At 43.5% G+C, this 23,578-nt stretch overlaps 1 protein-coding gene and 1 long non-coding RNA gene across 3 annotated transcripts in view; one reads left to right on the plus strand and one right to left on the minus strand.

Moving 5' to 3' along the window:
* The window catches only part of RREB1 (ras responsive element binding protein 1), a 173,869-nt gene that overhangs the window by 19,447 nt on the left and 130,844 nt on the right, over nt 1–23,578 (plus strand). The gene's annotated exons all lie outside the window — the stretch shown is intronic.
* LOC309865426 lies at nt 463–5,751 on the minus strand. Its single transcript, XR_014312085.1, has 2 exons — nt 3,966–5,751; nt 463–552 (listed from the first exon to the last, which is right to left on the minus strand). It is a non-coding gene; the product is annotated as an uncharacterized lncRNA (long non-coding RNA).

Below are 23,578 nucleotides of genomic sequence, written 5' to 3' on the forward strand. Positions count from 1 at the left end.
AAAGTAAGTATGTGAGGGGTGCCTGTCTGGCTCAGATGGTTAGGCGTCTGCCTTTGGCTTAGGTTATGATGGCTAGGTCCTGGGATCGAACCCCACTTTAGGCTCCCAGCTCACCAGGGAGTCTGCTTCTCCCTCTCCCCCTGCCTCTCCCCTTGCTTGAGCTCTTTCTGTCTCTGTCTCTTTATCTCTCTCAAATGAATAAATAAAAAGTCTATATAAAAAAAAGAAATGCATCTAAACTCTTAAAAAATAAAAATAAAATAAGTAAGTGAATCAAAGCTGAATAAAATAAGTAAGTGAATCAAAGCTGAAGTAGAAATGTACACGTTGTGTCCTGAAACCCAGATCACTTGTTAGTTGTGGGGTTCAAAGTTGGCTTTGAGCTGCCTAACGGTCGAAACAAATAAGGGAAATGATTAGTAATAAGATTTAGAGGGTGCTTATAATAAGAAACCAAACCAATTACGCAGGAGAAACAGTTTTTTCTTGGCACCAAGACCTTCTTTCCGTCGATCTTCGCAAAGACAGCTGGATGGAAAGTGGTAGGATTCCCTGTAATAGAGAAAATTATCTGATTTATAATGCTGTGTCTTGGGCTCTGCCTCTGCTTGGCCATATGCAGGTGGCACAAAGCCAATGCCTAATTTAGTAAAAATTGTTCTATAAATAACCATCAACTGATGAAATTCTATCCTTGAGTGTATTTCAGTGATACAATCAAAATTAATATAGGCTGATTACATGTAACCGATAAATCCATTTATGAAGGTTCTAAATCCATCAGGCAGTGGCATGGTGAATGGGAATTCTGTGTTTAGGCTGGATAGGGAAGAAGAATTTTCAACTGTTCTTCTAAAGAAGACTCTAAGGAGGAAGCATGCTCTTTAGGAAGTGAGGTCAGGGGAAGCAAAGTGGGCTTTTCCCAGTAAACTGCAATCTGAAGGATAGGTCCTAAAGGGCTTGACTTTGGGGAGGTACAAAATATCTTCATTGGAAACATTGGAGTACCCTCTCCCATGAGGAGCAGATTTGGGGTAGGATAAAGAGGTCAGTTTTTGACATGGTAGGTTTGCAGCCTTCCTGCATGGAAAGTTGTATTTTGTGCACACATACATGTGCACACACACACACACACACACACAGGCGCATGCATCCTTGTCTTATATTGGGTAGAGTCTCTAGCAGATTCCAGCTAAATTGAATCAATGAATATATATATATATATATATGCAAATCAATGTGTGTATATACACATACATATATATGTGTGTACACACACACACACACAAATGATTTAAAATGGGGTTGGGGGGCACCTGGGTGGCTCACTGGGTTAAAGCCTCTTCCTTCAGCTCAGGTAATGATCCTAGAGTCCTGGGATCGAGCCCCGCATTGGGCTCTCTGCTCAGCGGGAAGCCTGTTTCCCTTCCTCTGTCTCTGCCTGCCTCTCTGCCTACTTGTGATCTCTGTCAAATAAATAAATAAAAATCTTAAAAAAAATAAAATGGGGTTGGGTTTTAAAGTTTGAAATTCAGATGTTCATAAAATAAAAACACCCCTAATAGTAGAAGCAAACATGGTGTTTTCTTGTTATCACTGGTCAAGCAGTGGGCCTCCAGGTCTGGCTTAGAGAACCCTGGGAATCCCTGATTATCTTTTCAATGGGTCCAGGAGGTCAAAACTAATTTTTTTTTTTTTTAAAGATTGTATTTTTTTGACAGAGAGAGATCACAAGTAGGCAGAGAGAGAAGGGGAAGCAGCTTCCCCGCTGAGCAGAGAACTTGATGCAGGGCTTGATCTCAGAACCCTGAGATCATGACCTGAGCTGAAGGTAGAGGGTTAACCTACACTGAGCCACCCAGGCGCCCTGGTCAAAACTATTTTTATGGCAATAGGATTTGCTTTTTTTTTTCCTTTATCTTTTTTTTTTTTTTTTTTTTTACTGTTTTTTCTTTCTGGACCTACCCAGAGGATGCTTGATGTATGTAGTGCACAGACTGCAGAGAATCTAGTCATCTGTAAAGCCAGGCATTGAAAGAGATTTGCAAAAATGTAAAGCAGTGTACTCTTCTCATTAAATTTTGTTTTGAAAATATAGTTATTTTTCGTAAAAGTGTGCTATTTGTGTTCATGTGTGATGGCTTTATTGTTGTTCTTTTAGATAATACATTTAATTTATTCTTAGTTTTAATTCCGTATATGGAACATCCTGAGAGATATCATCTACATAAGCAAAAGCTCCTTGGGGTCATCAGTCATTTTAAGTGTTTAAAAGAGTCCTGAAGGGGCGCCTGGGTGGCTCAGTCGCTAAGCATCTGCCTTCAGCTCAGGTCATGATCCTAGGGTCCTGGGATCGAGCCCCACATCAGGCTCCCTGCTCTGTGGGAGGCCTGCTTCTCCCTCTCTCACTCTCCCTGCTTGTGTTCCCTCTCTCGCTGTGTCTCTATCAAATAAATAAATAAAATCTAAAAAATATAAAAATAAAAAAAAATAAAGGAGTCCTGAAACCAGAGTTTGAGAACCCCCATGTTAGACATTTACTGTAGACTTTGCTATGCACTAATAATGGTACACAGGGCAGCGTAGGCCCTAGGGTCTAAGAAATGCTCCTCTAACCTCACTGCGAACCTGCCCCTCCCCTTTCTCCTGCTCTCTCTCTCAAATAAATAAAATCTTTAAAGAAAAGTGTCAAGAAATCAGACTCATTAAGGAAGCAGTTTTCAGTGTATAAAAGACCAAGACATACAGTTGGTGTATCGTTGTGACTCTGGAATTGGTAGAAAGTGGCCCTGTGAGCGAATGAATGCCACTGTTCACTGTGCACAAGGCTCTGGGCTGAGTCCTTGCAGGCATCCCATTTTATAGCAATCCTGGATAGTATCTAATATTGTGGGTCTTTATAGGCAAAGAAACTGAACCTCAGAGAGACTAGATAATTTGTCTAAGTTGTTAGCTAGTAAGGGGGAGAACCAGGATTTGTGTGTGTGTAACCTCTTTGCTGTAGGTAGTCTTTCTCTTTTAAGGAAACTAGGGACTTGCCCTTGAGCAATCCCAGGTCCCCGTGAAGGGCGGGTCTTGCCCTGCCGTTGGCGGCGTATCTTTTGAACCATGTTCTCGCACACACGTGGGGAGGGCGGTGGTGAAGAAACCTTCACAGCCAGGCTGGGAATCTTCCATCACAAAAGCAGTCAGGTAAATCTGACTGATGTTATCGCCGAAGGAGTTTCAACCAGTGGAGGAACCTTGGTTAACCAGGAGAGCCCACCCACCGGGTCCTGACCACCCATAAAATAACCATGATGAGGTCTGTGCTTTTATACCGTCTTTCTGGCACAGCCAGTGAAGGTTTCAAATCACTTCTGTCTTGGCCAAGTTAGATTATTGTGACACATCCCCTAGAGGGGACCCTTCTGGGTCCGTAGGAGCCCAATGGGTGCGGTGGGCCCATCTAGGAGCCCCTTTAGATTCAAAGCCAGTAATTCTCAGCCACTTGGGGTCTTCATGGCCACTGCCATGGTAGGACTCTCTGGTTCCAGGGGTGCCTTCTCTAAGCTGAGGCACTACCTGCCCTCCCCCTTGCAACCTTTCCCAGAAAGACATGGTGACCTGCGATCAGAGCCCAGGGTAAGGGCCGCTTCATGGATCAGCCCCTCCAGAAAGCAGTCGAAACCCTGTGCACAACTCTGGAATCTTTCCAGAATCTCGGAAACTGGAAACCAGTCCCTTCTAAATGGAGAGCACCCACGCATACCCACAACTAATCTTCTTCTCGGGATGGAATGAGGGCCTCTACTTGCCAGATTTTGGAGCTCTGTATTAGCGCTACCCCTGTCTTTCTATTCTTTGAAACCCCTGTTGCAAGTACAGCCACAGAAGCACGAGGAGGGAGCCAGTGATGGTAGACTCTGCTGACAGCAGCGACTGTTGTCATACATCTGAGTTCCAAACGCTCTGCTCCGTCTTACCAGTGTCCTCCGGATGGTTTCTTTGGTGGAAAAACTGCTTGCTGTAGTTAGCTGGCCAGCAGAGCTCTCTCCAGGCGTGGGTGCCACATCTCCCGTTCCTCCTTCCTGGGGCTGCCCTAGCAGCACGAACTGCTTGCAACAGCTCGCACCCAGCCTCCAGACCGCTCGCTAACCTTTGTCCCGGTAGCTCGGTGAAATGCAGTGCGTGCGTGGGGCAGGCAGAAAAACAGCATGTCTGTGCTCAGAACAGGTTTTTTTTTTCCCCCCTTTCAACCCAAAGTCTTCCTTACCATCTGTCATTCTTTTGATCGTGGGTTACATAAGGGCCCTTCCCCAGCTTCGCTTTGGGGACAGCAGGAGTAACTGTTCCCCGGGAGGAGACTTAGGACAGAGTGAGTTTTGGGCCGAGAAGGAGTAAAGGCCTCCCTCTCTACCATCTCAGGAAACGGGTCATACGCGCTTCCCTCCCGCCTGGCAGTGCAGCAGCTCTGTTCCTTCCCGTTGTCGAGGCGAGGCGACGCTCCCTGACTCGGAGGGTGGTGGTCAGCAGCCTGCAGCATTCAGAGTTGTCTGGACAAAGTGTGAGACTTGTTGGTCTGTTTTAATCACACCTCTTCGAAGAGAGTCAGCATCCTTATTTCAAGTAGGGGTCAGGCAGGTCGGAGGGGCCCTCCCGGGTGTGACTTCTGGAACGGCAGAGGTAAAGCCTGTGCTTCGGTGTGACACAGGGTTGCCCTGACCTTGAGCAGCTTAACCCCTCTGAACTTCCCTTCTACAAAAGGGGAGCCGATCTCTGCCTCCAAGGGTCGTGGCCAGGGTCAGAAGACAGTGTGTAGGCAAATCCCTGGGCTCAAGATGGAGTCAGGGCTCTTGGTACGCGTGAGAGCTTCTGTTTGTATCCAAATTCGTGGTCCAGACCTGTTTACAGGGCGGGTTTTGGTGGCTCTGAACCCCCCCGCCCCACAACTGGCATCAGTAAAACCAAAGGAGACCGTGCCTGCGGGGAAATCCATGGAAGGGAAAGAGAATAGAGTGGCTTCAGGCTCCTTGAGTCACCAGGGCCAAGGGCAAGGCCCAGGGCAGATGAAAGGCCCCAAGGGACACCCAGACTGAGGAAGGGTGGGTTTGCACCCCAGCTTGCTGGCCGTGTGGGTGCTTTTCCCTCTTTCCCTGCTTGCTTTTCCTCTTAGACGGCCTGCTGCCAGACAACTGGGGAGCTTGGCAGGGTTCCGGCAATCTGTACCAGCGCCACGCCTCCTGATGACATCGCAGACCCTGGTGCTGCTTGCCCACAGCGGCAACGTGGCCTTGTCAGGCCACCATCCCACAGATGTCTTCAGGTTTCCAGTAGTGAGAAGACACTGGATGCTGGGGAATCAGGAGTCCCGAACCCAAGTCCCAGGCTTACGTGGCTCTGGACCTTTGCAAGTCCCGTCGGCTCTCCGAACCCACTTCCTCCTACGTAGATGAGTGTCGTGAGTCTGGAGACATGGGTCACAGGAGGCCCTGAGATCTTCTCACGCACACATGTGTGTTCTCACTGCCCTCTCCCGAGAGGCAGCCCAACTCTTGGCGATCAGCCCCTGAGGCACAGTCTGTAACCACCAGGACCTCTCAAACCTCGATCCGTTTTTGAGAAATTGCAGTGTGGGGGCCCTGGGATATGCAGCCGTGAGCAGGGGTGCTGGACCAGCACATGGGTTCCCAGCACACGCTCCAGCTACACCACCACTTCCCCTCAGCCCTGCCCTTCTCAGCTCTTACCTTGAACCTGCTTCTCCACCACCACGGCCTGAGAGCTAGAGACATCAATGAATCTTTCACTTTCAGTGTGTTCTTCCTGAATGAGTCGTAACTTCTATTTTTTTCTAGCTTTGCTCTCTGATCTTAAGGGTCACATCTAACAGAATGCTCACGCTTAAAAAAAAAAAAAAAGAATATTTAAAAGAAAACCCCATCTCTTTCTCTGTTAATCAAAATGACTTCAGTTTAAGTTAAATGCCTTAACAGAGAACTCATTGAGGGGACTGGGGCTGTTCGTTAGAAAGTGAAAGTAGCTGGTAATCTTTTTTCTATATGTGAAAAAACTGACAAGTCATTTAAACCTTTTTTCCTCCTGGTATCTTAGCAAAATAAGCAAAAGTATTTGAATTTTGTCACCTTTTTTTTTTTCCTTCCTTGGGCCTGGGATAAAGATGTCAGAAGCTTTTGCGGTTCACACTCCTGCTAAACTCTTTAGGTAGGGGAAAATAATTGGCTTCTTCCTTGAGAGGAGGGTAGTAACAGACTGTGTCTGAGCTATTCTCTTGCAAATCCCCGTGGGTTCTGAATAATAAAGTCTGTCTAGCTTCTAGTCTGTAACTCGCTTTCCTTTGAACAAGGGCAGTAAGTTGCTCTTTTTCTGCCCAGCTCTCGAGCTGAAAAAATCCAGTAGGTGGCCAGAGACTCTTTAGAAGACTAAAGACAGCTTCAGAGAGCCATTGGACCAGGTTTTAAAAAGAAAAGTGTGCTTGTATCTTTGTACAGCAAACAATGCCGATGGAGTTGAATGATGCTTCAGGACCCGAGCTTAGGGACAGGTGACTTATTTAGGCAAGTTACAAATTGACATGTTTGACTCCAGCTAAATTGAGTTCTCGAAATAATCCCAGAAACTGAAGCTCAGACGGTCAAAGCACATACTCACTCCCAGCCACCCTCATTTTTAGCCTGAAATTCAGGACGTGATATCGTCCTTTGCAGCTTCACAGAAGACCCCGTCAAGTATTGTCTCTGCAACACGCAAGAACTCTGGGTGATACACAAGCCCGGGGGTGCCGGTGGCTGAGAACTTTGCCCTTTGTAAATTACTTTTGTGAAATATTCTACACTGAGGAGATGCCAGTAAGGAAATTGCTCTGCATCGTTCTATGGTTCCAATGCCCTTTCCTGTGGGGTGCCATGTTCTTCTTTGATTTGAGTCATGTGATGCCTAAGACACACGCGTGACCCTCCTCTCGGTTGCCTAGAACTGGTGTGCGAGAGCTTCTGTTTGTGTCCAACTTCGTGGTCCAGACCTGTTTACAGGGCAGGTGTTGGTGGCTCTGAACCATGACAATTGGCATTAGTAAGAGCAAAGGAGACGGTGTCCGTGGGGATATCTTAGAACTTGCCACGGCTCAGTGTACATCCCGTTCACCAAGCCACAGGTGCATTTTGTGTCACTGGGACATTCCTAGGAGCGATCTGCATCTTTGAAGAAAATATACAGTGAACATGGCTGGTGCCTTTAGCATTTATGTGGCAATGGTGTCTCTCCCTCTCTCTCTACACAAACACATACACATACACATATAATGGTAATATATAGATTACATAAAATTTATCATTTTAACCATTTATAAATGTACAGGTCAGTGGCATTAAGTACATTCACACTGTTGTGTGATCATCACCACTGTCCACTTCCAGAGCTTTCCCTCTTCCCAGACTGAAACTCCATACCCATGAAACACTAACTGCCCATTTTTCCCCGCTCAGCCCCTGGGCAGCCACCCTTCTACTTTCTGTCCCAGTGAATCCGACAACTCTAGGGATGTCCTACGAGTAGAATCCTACCGTGTTTGTCCTTTCGGGACTAGCTCGTTTTCCTCAACGTAATGTCCTCAAGGTTCATCCATGCTGTAACCTGTGTCAGCGCGTCCTTCATAAAGACTCACTAATATGTCTTGGTTTGTTTACCCATTCGACATCTGTGAGCACTGCTCCCACTTTGGGGCTGTTGTGAATAATGGGGGTGTCAATATGTGTGAGACCCCAAGTTCAATTCTTTTAGGTCTGTATGCAGAAGTGGAATTGCTGGATCAGAGGGCAATTCCAGTTTTAATTTTTTGAGGAACTTCATACTGTTTCCACGGGGGCTGCCTTAGTTGACATTCCCACCACCATGCTCTAGGACTCCATTCTCTCCACATCCTCACCAACATGTGTTTTCTGGCCTTGGGACTCTAACTCACCATGGACAGATTTATTTATTTATTTATTTATTTATTTATTTATTTATTTTTAGTTTTACAAAGACATGCTCCTCTTCCTGCTGCTTTTAGGAAAAGACTTACTGCAAAGCATTAATTGTCCAGGGTAAATGGAAAAATGCAAGACCCAAATAAGCTCCATTTCCATCCCTCTGATGTTATTTCTTTATCATTTTGGTAAATTTCTTTCCAGTCCTTTTTTACTTTAAAAAATAATTGCAATAATATGTATATAATTGCATAATTGCAATACTATGTATATAAAGTATATAAATAAGGCCTTATGCCTTAAGTGATACAGGATATGAAAGTATATCCACTCATTATGTCCTGGAACTTTGGGCATATTTTTTTTTCTAATTTCATAGAGAAAAATGAACTACTTTGCTAAATTTTTCTTTTGTAATTTTTGCTACAAATATCTTTTTTCCCGTTTGCTTTTTTGCTTTTCTGTTTTTGATATAGAGACAGTTCACACCTCTAGGTGGCCAGGTTATTTATGGTCTTTTTTTTTTTTAATGCCCCTTTAATTCTGAATTTTATGTATGTCTATTCCTTATTTGCATCAAGTTTTAAAATTTCTTTCTCCTCTAGTGGTAGGATACATTTTTTTTTCTCTCCAGGAATATGACAGATTCTGTTTTTTAAGATTTATTTATTTGAGAGAGAGGGCATGAGTGGGAGGGATAGAGGGAAAGGGAGACAGAATCTGAAGCAAACTCCACGTGAGTGTGGAACCTGACGCGGGATTCGATTTCATGACCCTGAGATCACTACCTGAGATGAGACCAAGAATCACACACAACCAGCTGCACTACCAGGCACCGTGGCAAACTTTGTGTTTTTTGTTTTTTTTTTAAAGATTTTATTTATTTATTTGAGAGAGAGACAGTGAGAGAGAGCATGAGTGAGGAGAAGGTCAGAGAGCAAAGCAGACTCCCCATGGAGCTGGGAGCCCGATGCGGGACTCGATCCCGGGACTCCCGGGATCATGACCTGAGCCGAAGGCAGTCGTCCAACCAACTGAGCCACCCAGGCATCCCGCAAATTTTGTTTTTATCTTATATTTCTGTTTTATAAAAACATCTCTATTTAATTAGATTTTATTAATCTATAAGGAGTTTATTTGGGTGCATGGTGTGTGGTAACAATTTACTTTGATATTTTTCCCCAAATTGGTAATGAGTATTCCAACAATAACTCATTCAGAATCATTCTTTCCCTCTCTAATGACTAGTGGTGTTTCCTTTATCATAAACAGACTTCCAGTAAGTGTATAAACATAATTTTTTAATAACTAGTACCCCTTTTCCTTATAGATTTTTAGTAAAATTTTCTTTACTGTTCTCACCTCTTTCTTTTCTTTTAGATGCATGTGGGAATTCTTTTGTTACATTTCTCCCTATAAAATATGTTATCCAGTTGGAATTTTGATTAGAATTGCATTTAATGTAAAAATTAATTTAGAATGTATATTTTGAAAATTAAATTTTAGTTTTCCTATCTAAATCTTGTTTCATCTTTTTTACTTCATATATATATACATATTTATATAGAGATAGATAGATACATTCATACATATATACACAGACACATATACATATATAACCATGGAGAGAGAGATACATATTGCCATTGAAATTATGTCTAGGTGGATTTTTTTTTCTTTCATTGGTTATACACAAACCTTTTTGAATTTTTTGTGAATGGGGTTTTTTAAACTGTACTGTTGTGATGGTTTTTCTTTCCGTATGTGTGGGTGTGAGAGTGAGTGCTTGTACATCATAACTATATACTTTACAGAGCAAAGCAGTAACATAGTGAAAAGAACACCGGGCTGGCTCAGTTGATGGAGCCTACAACGCTTGATATTGCGTTTGTGAGTTCAAGTCCCATGTTGGGTGCAGATATTACTTAAAAATAAAATCTTAAACACACACACACACATACACACAGTCTTTGAAGTCTTTAGGAATCAATCAGGCTTGGGTGTGAATCCCAGTTCTAATTATTTTTTGTTTTTTAAGATTGATTTATTTATTTGAGACAGAGAGAGAGGTGTGTATGGTGGGGAAGGGGCAGAGGGAGAGAATATTCAAAAGAAGGCACCCACTGAGTGTGGAGCCCAGCATGGGGCTCTGTCTCATGACCCTGAGATCATGATCTGAGCTGAATCCAAGAGTCAGATGCTTAACTGACTGAACCAGCCAGGCATCATGCTGGTTGTACTTCTTACCTGATACATGACTCTGGGAAAACAGTGCTGCACTGTTAAACAAATAGGAATTCAATAAATGATAGCTGTTATGATTGGATTTCTCTTGAATCTAATTTTCCATTCATTTCTTTGGGTTTTCATTTCACAATGATATCATCTCTAAGTAATGATAATAATGTTAATTTTTTTCTTTCCTGTATTTAAATCTCTGTATATGTTTCATGTCTTATTGCATTGGCCAGAAAAACTTGCAGGGGAACACTACATAATTTTTTTTTCTGTCTGGGTTTTTAAAATTCTTATTTCTAAAGGAATTTCTTTAGTTTTTCACAATGAAGTATAATATTGGCTATTGTTTGAAATAGATACTCTTCATATATGGAAGATGTGTATTTCAATTCTTACTTTTTTTAAGTGTTCTTAAATAAGAAATCAGTTAGCTTGGAAGATTCATACAATTTGAGCAACTTTATAAGTTAATATTAGTTTTACCTAAGAGGAAAGAGAAATTAAAGATCAATTCTATCTTGAATATACAGGTTATTATTTCCTCTAAAAATATTTGTCTCTGCAGGAGATCTTTATGAGTCCTCCTATGGATTTGAATACTGAAAATCAGTTAAGCCCCTTGGGGGTAAGGTGTGGGAGTAAGGGTGTACATCTTCATTTTAGTGGCCTAACCACCAGTTTCTTTATATATTAGAAATCTGTATCTTGCTTTTATATCTAGTGTGGGTTTCACAGGAACCTTATAGTCTTTGATTCTGATTTTGAATTCCCATATTTGCCAATACTTAGAACATTTAACTTTTAAGTAGAAACCGTATTTTAAGTTCTGTAATCTTAAATTACTTATGCTTCTGGTTCAAGTTTATTGGTACTTTGATAACAGTTGTTTTCCTGATGTAAAATTAACATATATTCATTGGAGAAAATTTGAAAATTGTAAATTAGCAGAAAAACAAAACTTAAAAATAGCATATATAGGGTGGCTTGGTCAGTTAAGCATCCAACTCTTTATTTTGGCTCAGGTCATGACCTCAGGGTCATGAGATGAGCCCCATGCCAGGGTCTGTGCTGGGCATGGAGTTTGCCTAAGATTCTCAGACTCCCTCTCTCACTGCCCCTCTCTCTCTCAAACAAAACAAAACAAAGAAAAACACATACAGTTTTGTAAGATTTGTTCCTTACACATTATACATTTCCCAAGTAGCTTTAAGCAACTTTATACTTCATGATTGCTAATGGTTAACGTGTTACTCCATCATGTGAATGTTTTACCATTCATGTACCAAAGTCCTATTAGTAGACTTTTGCTTGTTTCCAGTTTTTTATAACAACGAATAATCTATGACAACCATCCTTATACAAATAACTTTGTGTGTATCTCCTTAGCAAAATTTCTAGAAGTCCTTTTTTTTTTTTCTTGGAAGTGGAATGGTGGGCTGAAAGAGCCATTTTTAAGAACAAAATACTTTAAATGTCTAATTTTTGTTTAAGGTGATCGAAAACAATACCATTTCTACAACAACAACATATATCTTTTCTCCTCAGCTTTGCCAAAATTAGATGTTGACATTTTAAAATATTTTTTGACAATCTTTTTGACAATTTTGAGGGAAAAAAAATCTCACCATATGTTTTAATTTGCATTTCTTGTAGTACTACTGATGTTGAACATGAAAAATGTGTTCATTAGGTATTTATATGTTTTCTTTTGTGGATTTCTTCTCCACATCCTTTGCCTTTGGAGGTGTTCTTTCGATATTGACTTAGAAGAGCCTATAGTGTATAAAAATTAAGAGGAAAAGCTTGGAACTCAGAGTTCTACATCCACATCTCTGTTTTGCTACTTATTAGCTATGAGTCCTTGGGCATGATACTTCTTAGCCATTCCGTGTCTCCATTTCTTTATTTTAAAGGTAGAACTAATTGTATCTCCCTTATAAGATTATGGCAAGATATGGTATGCAGAGAACTTAGCATGTCTTAAGCCTAATAAAGGCTCAATAAAGTGTAACTTTTATTATATTAAGTCTCTTAACCAACTCTGCCTGTAAGTAATGCTTTTTTTCCTAGCCTGTAATTTCCCTTTCCGTTTGGCCTATAGTGGGCTTTTTTTTTTTTTTTAATGTGTTTAAACTTAAATTGTTATGTGACTGGAAATGCATGTCCTCTCCTTTATGGTTTATTCCTTCTCCCTAAAAGAACCCTTCTACACTCTCAAAGATCAGATTAATATTTACCTATTTCTCTTCTGGTTCTTTTAAGATTTTATAATTTGCATTTAATTCTTCAATCCACATGTAATAAATTTTTGCTTTTGGTGTAAAGTTAGCATGAAGTTGGTATTTGGTGTGACTTTTTTCCCCTTTCCGTTGTTCAACCAGGATGACTGATCTATCTTCCTCCTCCCGTGATTTGAAGTGCCATCTTTATCATAGATCAAATACTTCTAAGTTTTCTGTTTGATACCGTTGATAACACATCCCTGCATTGGCACTAGAGTGTAGTGTATAGTATATGCACATTGTGTCCATTCTAGATTTATTGCGTGTTTAGTATCTGCATGCACTCATCCCCTCTCCCTCCTGCTTTTTTTTCCTTAATTGCAAGTTTGTTTCTGTGTGTGACTACAGACTTATAGCCTACCCAAGATAGAAATTTTCCTCTCATTCTCTATAGTGAAATACAGAGAACTTGAGCCATAGACAGAGGGCTTGGATTCCAAACCTGTCTCTACCACCTATTAGCTCTTTGGGTTGGATGTGTTTTGTACTCTCTGTGTGCCTCTGGTTCTCTGATGGAGTAATTGTATGAAAATCAGCACTTATCCCAAAGTCATCTGAAATAACAGGACCAACTTCACCAATCATAGAGACACATCGCTCAAGTCTGTCCCTTTCTATAAAATAAGCCATCTTTTCTGAGGACTGCAGAGGATTTCCAACTCAGTGTTTCAGTTATAACTGCCTTATCTTGTCCACTGTCACCATGATGTAATTTAAGTAAAATTAAAAACGATTATGAGCAGCTTGACATTATAAGCATCTTCTATGTATGCACATATATATAAATCCAGCTGTCCATACATACTCATAAATGGATGATTATCTCATAGCAGTTACGAAATAATGACCTTGATGTGTCATTATTCTATTTGTTTTTGGTTTTTTTTCTTTTCTTTTCTTTTCTTTTTTTTTAAAGATCACATGGGCAGGGTGAGTGGGTGGTGCAGTCAGTTAAGCACCTGACTCTTGGTTTCGGCTCTGGTCGGGATCTCAGGGTCCTGAGATTGAGTTCTGCATCAGGCTCCATGCTCATGGTGGAGTCTGCTTGGGGATCTGTCTCCCGCTCCTTCTGCTCCTCCTGCTCGTGTACGCACTCTCTCTTCCTCTAAAATAAATAAATAAATCTTAAAGGGAAAAAGATTACATAGGGAATTTGGTATAACCTTAATGCTTTTATTGGAATAAGATATATGTGTTTGATTGCAAAATGTGCATAGTAAGCACCAACGTTTTATATATAATAAGAGCTGTAGTTTTTTTTTTTTTTTAAATAGATTTTATTTATTTCTTTGACAGCGTTCACAAGTAGGCAGAGAGGCTGGCAGAGGAGGCAGGGGAAGCAGCCTCCCTGCTGAGCAGAGAGCCCGATGCAGGGTTCAATCTCAGGATCGTGGGATCATGACCCGAGCTGCAGGCAGAGGCTTTAACCAATTGAGCCATGCAGGCGCCCCATAAGAGCTGTAGTTTACTGCACACCTACCATGGCTAGATGCCTTTTTTGGAATGCATTTTTATTTTGATTTTTTAAGATTTTTTATTCATGTATTTGACAGAGAAAGATCACAAGTAGGCAGAGGCAGGCAGAGAGAGAGAGAGAAGCAGGCTGCCAACCTGAGCAAAGAGCCTGATATGGACTCGATCCCAGGACCCTGAGATCATGATCCCAGCCGAAGGCAGCGGCTCAACCCCCTGAGCCACCCAGGCGCCCCTTTTTTGGAATGCTTTATGCAGGTTATCTTTTTTAATCCTCATGACAGTGCCCAGATGGTTATTACATCTGCTTTATTGTTGAAGGAACTGACGTTTTCCAGAGTTAGACACACCTGAACTACCAACAGCTGGTAAGTAATAGAGCCGGAGAGGATAGGACCCAGGGCTGTCTCTGTCCCAGGACTTGCTCTTTTTTCTGTAATCTGGCACTTCCAAGGATATTGCCATCCTCGTATTGCTTTATGAAACCCAATTTCTAAGAAACCTGGGGAGAAAGAAACACTCTTCTTTTAGCAGGAGAATGAAATGTACACTTCAATTTAGGAACTATCCACGGTCTGATTACATTATGGCTGTAATTCGTAGGAAACATGGAGAAGTGGTGGAATTATTCCATAAAGATAAGTGGTGAGAAGAGGAACGGATTTGATGTGGGAAGAGCCGTGTGTTGTAGGATGTGAACTACTTAGTTGTCTAGGACATTCTGTAGATAATTGCTTCAAATCCTTGAGTCTGATGGAGATACTATGACATCAAAGACAGTCGTTTCATGTAATGGACTTAATGATACTATTTAATTTTTTCCCCTTGCAACAAAATCATTCCACGTTTATTGTAAAGAAAACAGAGAGAAGCAGAATGACAAAAGATAAAATATTCCCTCTACCTAGAAATAAGCACCGTTTTAACTTTTCCGTGTCCACTCCTTCTTCTGTCTTTTTGAGTTTATATGTGAGTAAAAGTTTTCATCATTGTTTACAAAACTAGGGCTCCCTATTTGTAGCCAGATTTTTTTTCCACTTAAAAAAATACATCATGGGGGCGCCTGGGTGGCTCAGTGGGTTAAAGCCTCTGCCTTCGGCTCGGATCATGATCCCAGGGTCCTGGGATCTAGCCCTGTATCGGGCTCTCTGCTCAGCAGGGAGCCTGCTTCCCCTTCTCTCTCCTCCTGCCTCTCTGCCTACTTGTGATCTCTGTCAAATAAATAAATAATATCTTTAAAAAAAATACACCATGAACTTTCAAAATGAAATCAAGTATTATTCTGCAGGAGCATTTAAAAAAGGTGTGAAGTATTTGTTTCATGGACATGGGATGGTTTTAGTAGTTAATTTTAGATTCTTGAACAGATTGCTATCCGGTTGGCTTCATTTTTAGGATTATCACAAATTTGTTTTACCATAATATCATCTGATCCTGTTTGCTCCTTTAAGGTCTCCTTCCATTGGGTCTACACTTAGACACTTGTACCCCACCCTCCTCGCTTACATGGTGAAATTGTCCTAACTCGCAGATATTCCCAACACTTGGGCAGATAAGGTTTAGGCTTTGGAGGCTCTATTAGCTTACTAGGGCTGCATAACAAAATGCTACAGAATGGGTGGCTTAGACAGCAGGCACTTATTTTCTCCTAGTTCTGGAGGCTAAAAGTTCAAGATCAGGGTGTGGACAGGGTCAGTTTCTCCTGAGGCCTCTCTCCTTAGCTTGCAGATGGCCGTCTTCTCCCTGTGTCTTCACATGGTCTTCCGTGTGCATGTCTGTGTCTTAGTCTTCTGTGCTTCCAGGGACACCGGGACACCGGCCATATTCAGGAGCCCCCTAAATGATCTCATCACTTTACCTTAATTACCCCTGTAAGGTAACATGATGACATGTTACACAATTATTTCTCATTCGCCTCCTGAGGTCCTGGGGGTTACAACTTCAATATATGAATTGGACACAATTCAGCCCACCACAGAGGCATACACTGGCATTATTGCAAAAGTTCCTACGGAAGAAGCAACTGGTAGTAGACCTGTTAAAATTTGCATGATAGTTCGTTGTTTAAAACATAACACATCATTAGTCCGTATGACTCACTACTCACTAGGACAGAGACAGCTTGCCTGCTTTGTTTACTGTTGTATATAGAGCCTGGGACATTGTCGTTGTCTTCTCGTTGTGGGATGAATGAGTAAATGAATGTCAAGTTTCTTTAGTCCCATGAGAAGTCACATCAGATCAGTCTACATGCTTCAGAATACCTGATTTTGTGAGCACGTACTCCACTCTTTACCTAAAGGTATGCATTTAAAGTGCCTGAAATTGCTAAGTCCGTTGCCTTATAGAAGTCAGAAGCAGCAGCTAGAATCAGCCCAATTTCCCATTCACCGTGAAACAACATAGAGGTATTGGCTCAGACTTTCTTCCTTTCTGAGGGAAAGAGAGTTTTCTGTCCATTGGGATACGATACACACATTGTTGTTTTCAGGTTACAAATAGGCAGGGCTTTTCATGGCTGTCTAGTTGTGTGATTTTCTGCAATTTCTGCATCCCTTTATACAGTTGAAAACTCTGGTCTGCTCCTTGGACCTGGGGATGTGGGCACTTATCTCGTGAGTGAGCGGACCCGTGGCCGGGCAAGGCAGATGGAACCATCGGGAATACTATAGCACTGTTGGTGGTCTCTACTTACGAGTGCCATTTGGGGATCTGCTTAAGAGAAACTGCAGAAATTTTACTTTGGTTTGTGCGTTCTCAGTTAAACACACAGGTACACAGTCACATGCCTTATTGAAGAAGTATTTATTTTACTTACTTACACTCGGTTCATAATTGAAGAGCTCTCTCCCACAGAGAACAAATATTGAATCATAAGTCCATGTCTTAAAGGCAAAGAAAGACTCTTCATCTGATGAAAGGACAGCAGGTTTTCAAATACCTGCCATCTCTTCTGGAGGCAGAAGGAGGGACAACTGGCCCTTTTGTAGGAAGCCCCTGAGGTTCAATCATTTTAAAATTCTAGTAAGCAATGCACTCTCATCACGGAGGGCAAGTTGGCTTAGAAGAGTTATTTATCCTTCCATGTATGCTGATATCTTTTTTTTTTTTTAATTTATTCATTTGAGAGAGAGGGCTTGAACAGGGAAAGGCAGGGGAGAGGGAGAGATAATCTCAGGCAAACTCAACACTAAGCATAGAGCCCAACACTGGGCTCGATCCCAGGATGCTGAGACCATGACCTGAGCAGAAACCAAGAGTGGGACACTCAGCAAACTGAGCTACCCAGGCACGTCTGTGTTGCTATCTTTAAAACAACTTTTATAATTTAGAAATACGCTAGGAACTGATCAATCTAAAACCCAAATGATCATCAGGAAATGAACCACTCTTGGCTACTGGGCAGCAGACGGAGGCGCTGGTCCCCAGGCTTACTTTTGACACATTTCTTAACAGTGTTAGTGATGCAGTTTCCTAACCACTGTGCATTCGAATTGAGATCAATGAGAAAAGGAAGGGGAGGTCGCTATGGACACATGGAGTTCAGAAAGAAGGGACAAGAGATAGCCAGATAACAGGGGAGGGAGAGGAACAAAAGCAGGCAAAAACTCCAATTGGAATTTAGTGGAGTCTCAGCGTAGGCTAGGAAATAGCTATTTTTTACCTTGAGGATGAATAGTTTCTTGAGGATATGATCCCTTGGTGGCCTAGCACAAATCTTGCTTATCAAATGTTACCTTTGTGCGACAATCCAATATAATATAGGAAGTTTACAGTACTATCATTTTGTTCATATCTTAACTTTCCAATATTTTTTCGAGAAGGGAGAAAAGGCGAGCAGGACATAAAATGCATTTTAGGAAAAAATTCTACTCGAAATGGTTCACATTTAAAGGGAAAACCGTCCGCCACCAGAAATAGTGCATTCCTCGCGTTATCTGAGTAGCGAAAGGAATAATGTGTTCAGGACAGCAGCGGTTGCATAAAGGTTCTCAGTAGCCCATCCTAGTGACTCTGCCCTGCTTATCTGGGAGGGGGATTTGGAAATTGTAAAGGACCCTCTCCACCTGCCTCTCAGCCTTCTTTGCCACTCCTGGGCAAACCCCCATTCCTGGCTTCTCTGCCACCTCCGGGCAAACCCGCTTCCTCTGTGCCCCCAACTCTCTCAAGTTCATCCCTACCCCTCCACCTCCCCACACTTTGCAAAGCAGATTCCTGTAGCACCTGCAATATGGCTGCTCTGGGCTAGCGCGGGCGTGGAGAAATCGTTCGCGGGACTAGGCCCCACTTTCAAGAAGTGTGCAATTCACTGAGGACACAGATCCCCTTGTTCTAAGACAGATTTCTCCACAGTACTTCCCCTATCTCTGCAGCACCTCGATGGACGTTTGGTTTGTCTTCAGAGAGACCACTTCTCTTGAAAGCCTTTCCTTAAGACCCGTTCTCCCACTCGCGGGAGGCTGTGGAGTCTGCGAACGTGCTTCCTGCTGTCCCTTACGCACCAGACTCCACATGTCTTCACATCCCCTCTTCCTGTAGCAGGCAGCTCAGGCTGCCCTATCAGACTACCGTGCACTGGGGCCTTACACAACAGAAATGTATCTCACAAGGGTCTGGAGGCCAGAAGTTGGAGATCAAGGCGCCATCCAGGTTGGTGTCTCCCGAGGCCTCTCTCCTTGGCACATAGATGACGCCTTCTCCCTGTGTCCCCACACGGTCTTCCCTCTGTGTGTATCAGTGTCCTAATCTCTTCTTACAAGGTCACCAGCCCTATTGGATCAGGGCCCATTCCTCCAGCCTCATTTAAGCTTCATTATTTCAGTAAAGGCCATACGTATCTCCAAATAGAGTCACATTCTGAGGTACTGGGAGGCTGGGATCTCACCATATGAATAGCCCGCAGGACCTCCTCTGACACCAGTACCGTCTGTTCATGCCCACCTCTTCTCATCTGGGCCAGTCACCGACTGACCTCTCAGACACACTTCCCTCAAGATGGCCTGAGGGACCGACTCCACATTTTTCCTCTTGAGCCTGTGTCCTCCTTCCTTTTCAGTGACAGCACCACCATGTCAAGGACTCGTGTCCTGCCCCTTCTTCGTAGCTTTCTCTTTGTCCTCACCCCACGGTCGTAACTTCTGCTATGTCTCACGAAAGTCATTTCGTTCTCTTCCTCCCCCGAGCCTCTCTCTGCTTCCTGGGTCTCAGCGCAGCTTGTCTCTTGCACCGTCCTCTCCCTCCCAGGCCCCCAGCCTGGTTTTCCTCCTCCTCTCCGCGCCCCCAACCACTCCTGGCTCTCAGGCTCAGTCCCTTCAGGGTCATCCCCCTTATGAGGGATTTTACTCACTTCAGTTTCCAACTGTCCATAATCCCTACCATATGTTTTCTCTCTTCTGTGGCTTCATGGCATTGAAGCTAAAACAGCAGAATTTTTCTGCCACCAACTCCTACATTTCTTCTCTCCTTAAGCCTCGGCGCCATGTTGCTCCCCTCACTGGTTCTGCTGCTTTTCCATACTCAAAACCATCAGATGTGAAGTCCCACAACTTGCCTGCTTCCCACCAGTATCTCTCCGTGTGTCCCTACTGTTCTTTTCCTTTTTCCTCCTGTCATAGAATAAGAAGTATCCCTCTTTCCCTCCAATGCTGATCTCTCTGCCATAAGCAAGACAGAGAGATACACACTTTCCTTCAAAAGCTGTTTTCTGTTTCATTTATCCATATTCTCTCCCTCTCTGGATCCACATTCCTCTCCTGTTGACATCAGTGGTCTTGGTGGTTTACCCATTCCGAAACCTCTTTCCTGGATGCTAATATTCCTAGAGATCATTTTCAAGACACCACCAGGCAGGGTTTCTCAATCTTGACACTATTGCCCTTTGGGATGACGTATTTTCTGTTGTGACTGCTGTCTTGTGCCTTTTTTTTAATTTTTAGAAAAAGATTTTATTTATTTGAGAGTGAGCAAGGGGAGAGGTAGAAGCAGACTCCCTGCTGAGCAGGGAGCCCGATGTGGGGCTCGAATCCAGGATCCTGAGGTCACGACCTGAGCCAAAGGCAGACACATAACTGACTGAGCCCCCAGGCGCCCCTGTCCTGTGCCTCATGAGATGCTAAGTACTATTCCTGGCCTCTACCCGTAGATATTAGCGGTACACTTCTCCCATCTTGTGACAACTAAAAATGTCTCCAGACATTGCTGAACATCCCCTAGGGGTGGGGAGTCAGAATCACCCCAACTGAGAACTAGTGGTATAGACAGTAAGAGTGTGGACTCTGCTAGGTCGTCTTCAGCCTCCTGTCCTGGGTATACACAGCTTCTGGCTACAGCTTTAGAATGTAGTTGTACATACAGAACATAATACTTAGAGAACAGAAAGAGTTTATATTTTAGGCTCCTGGGGGGGGGGGTTCCTGGTTATAAACCAAATCAGCACAACTTAAGCTAATTAAATCCTTGTAAAAACAGTGCATGGACAGTGGTTCTTCTGCACAACCCCAGTCAAGAGCATTTTATCAAGATGAAGTCTGACCAGGTAGGTTTTGTTTTGTTTTGTTTTGTTTTTAGCACACTGCTTAATTCTAAACTGAATGAAAACTACAATAAAAAGGTGGGTTCTGGGGTTGGGCTGTGTGGTGTGCATCTCAGTCCTGCTAGCCCTGTGACGCTGGGACTTGACTTCAGTTTTGTCAGTTGCAGAACAGGGATGATAACAGCACCTCCCCGACGGGAGGGCAGAGGGGGAAGCCCTCACTCCTCTGGGGGCCCTTTGCCTTGATGTCTCTGTATTTGAACACTGTCGACCATCTTTTTCCTTGACAGCCCCCCACTTCCTTGGCTATTTTGCTCCTTTGGGAGAAAAAGAGAGAGCACTGGTCACTCCCTCGTCACCCGCCTAACTGCAGCATCCCCCTGGGTTCAACGTCCCATTCTCTCTATCCCTGAGATGTCTCTCCAGACCTTCTCCCTGGCTCCAGCCTCCTCCCATCTCCCACATACCACCTACCTCTCCCCAACAGGTGAGAGGACCCACTACCCACCCCTGTACCCAACCTGAGCTCAGGGAAGCAGCCTTCTTTAATTCTCCCTTCTTCTCCTCATGCCCCAACCAGCTGGGCCTAAGCCCAGTGGATTCCATCTCTGTGACGTCTCCCACCTCCACCTGTCCCACTGCTTTTGCTCTAACCCCTGCATTATCTGTCCTTTGTCACTCCAAGATGGCTCCCATGGTGGTTTCCCTTCTTTTGGTGCCACACCCTTGGGTCAGGACTCCAGAGGGATTGTTTTCCTTTCTCTCTCATCCCATTGGTCAAGTTCTATGGAATCTACATCCTAATGATCTTTCCAGGCAATCCATTCTTTCCTGCCTCTCCAGCCGGGGCTTCCTAGGTCCTCATTATTTCTTAGATGGGCTGTTCTGTTAATCCCTAACTAGCCTTCTTGTCTCAAATCTTCCAGAACCTTCTCTACAGTCCCACGAAGGAAGCTCTGTCTACCTTCCTCCTTCAGCCTTTCTGGGCCTCAGCACTGGATGAAGTCCAAGTCAGCGCTGAGGAGCACGGAGCTCTGAGCGGGCTGGCCCACTGGCTGTTTCTCCAGCTCCATCCCTTACTATCTCCCCTCCCCCTGCTCTGGCCACAGAGCCACAGAGCGAGGTATTTGCCGTTCAGGAAACTGACCTTGTTTTCCGCCTCTGTGCCCTTGTGCTTACTACTCACTGCTCCCTGTGTCTGGAGTGCCCTGCCCCCTCATCTCTTCCCTGGGGGACACCTTACACATCTTGGGAGGTTCCACAAATGTCACCTCATGCACACAGCCTCCTCCAATCCTGTTTCTTCTTGATTCTCTCCCCTGGCATAGCAGTATGATGTTTTTTCCGTTTATTTCCACCTCCAGCTCCCTACCACCTATTTGGTCATCTTCTACTTCTGACTTTCTCATTTTGTCAGATCCCCGATCGCTCTTACTAGAAGTGCTCATTCCTACAGCCACTTGGCAAAGAGCCAGGCCTCCTCTGGGCCCTCACTCCTTTCCACCCCCGTCTCTGGCGCACCAGTTGCTCTTCTGGCCTTCCTCTGAAGTGGTTCCTGATCTTCTGTCCTCCAGTCCCTCTACCCCTCCCCTAGTTCAGGGTCTCATACCGGAGGTTTTCCATGGATGGTATTCAGAATTCTTGGTGGTAGAGCCTCAGCTTGTTTACCTTTTGGTCGTGTCACCTGCATATTCCTGTATATGTCCTAATCCGGCCATACTAGATTCCATCCTGATTTGTGAATAGGACCCATGACTTGCTACAATCATGCCTTTGCATCTGCTGATTCTAATCCCAGTCTCCATCTACAAACTTTCTATCAGGTCTCCAGGGCTCAACTCCATTGGCTTTCTCATCCAAGAAGCTTTTCCCGATCGCTCTTACTAGAAGTGCTGTCTTTTCTTGGAAGCCCTGAATCATGCAACCAATTTAATGGTTCTTAAAATGGTTGTCTGCATTTCATGATTACTTCATGTGGATGCAGAGATTAGACTATAAATTCTTTCCAGGCATGGACATAAATTACCATTTTTGTATCACTTCTCTGCTAGAGAACCTAGCACAGCTTCTTGATGTACAAACGTATCAGATCGATTGAACTATAACTTACCTACCATACAGATTACTCATTTGAAGTGTACAATTCAGTGGTTTTTAGTATATTCAGAATGTGTAGTCATCACCACTATCACTTTTAGAACATTTGCATCACCCCAGAAAGAAACCCCATGCATATTATGTAGCCAATCCTTGGATCCCCCTAAATTGTCAAACCCTAGGCAAACTATTAACCTACTTTCTATTTCTATAGATTGGCCTATTCTGGATATTTCTTCTAAACAGAAGCATATGATATTTGTCTTTTTGGCTCTGGCTTCTCTAGCATGTTTTCAACGTTGATGCTCTGTAGCATGTCTCACTGCTTCATTCCTTTTGAGTAGTAATACTTAATAATACTTAGACGGGGTATGGATATACCACATTTTTGTATTAATCCATCAACTGATGGTTATTCCGGGTTGTTTCCACTTTGAACATTAGCGTACGAGTTCTTTGTGTGGGCATGTGTTTTTGTTTCTTGTGTGTGTACCTAGAAGTGGAATGGCTGGACCATATGGCGACACTATGGTCAGCATTCTGAGGAACTGCCAAGCTGTTTTTTTAAAAGCAGCCACACCAGGCTGCCTGGGTGGCTCAGTGGGTTAAAGCTTCTGCCTTCAGCTCAGGTCATAATCCCAGAGTCCTGGGATCAAGCCCTACATCAGGCTCTCTGCTCAGCAGGGAGCCCGCTTCCCCCTCTTTCTGCCTGCCTCTCTGCCTACTTGTGATCTCTCCCTCTGTCAAATAAATAAATAAAATCTTAAAAAAAAAAAAATAGGGGCACCTGGGTTCCTCAGTGGTCCTGGGTCGAGCCCCGCATCAGGCCCTTAGTACTCAGGGTCCCGTATCAGGCTCTCTGCTCAGCAGGGAGCCTGCTTCTCTCTCTCTCTCTGTCTGCCTCTCTGCCTACTGGTGATCTCTGTTAAATAAATAAATAAGTTCTTAAAAAAAAAAAAAAAAGCGGCTACACCATTTTACATGCCCAC

This window comes from Mustela nivalis (genome assembly GCF_964662115.1).
Source record: "Mustela nivalis genome assembly, chromosome: 5".
Lineage (NCBI taxonomy): Eukaryota > Metazoa > Chordata > Mammalia > Carnivora > Mustelidae > Mustela > Mustela nivalis.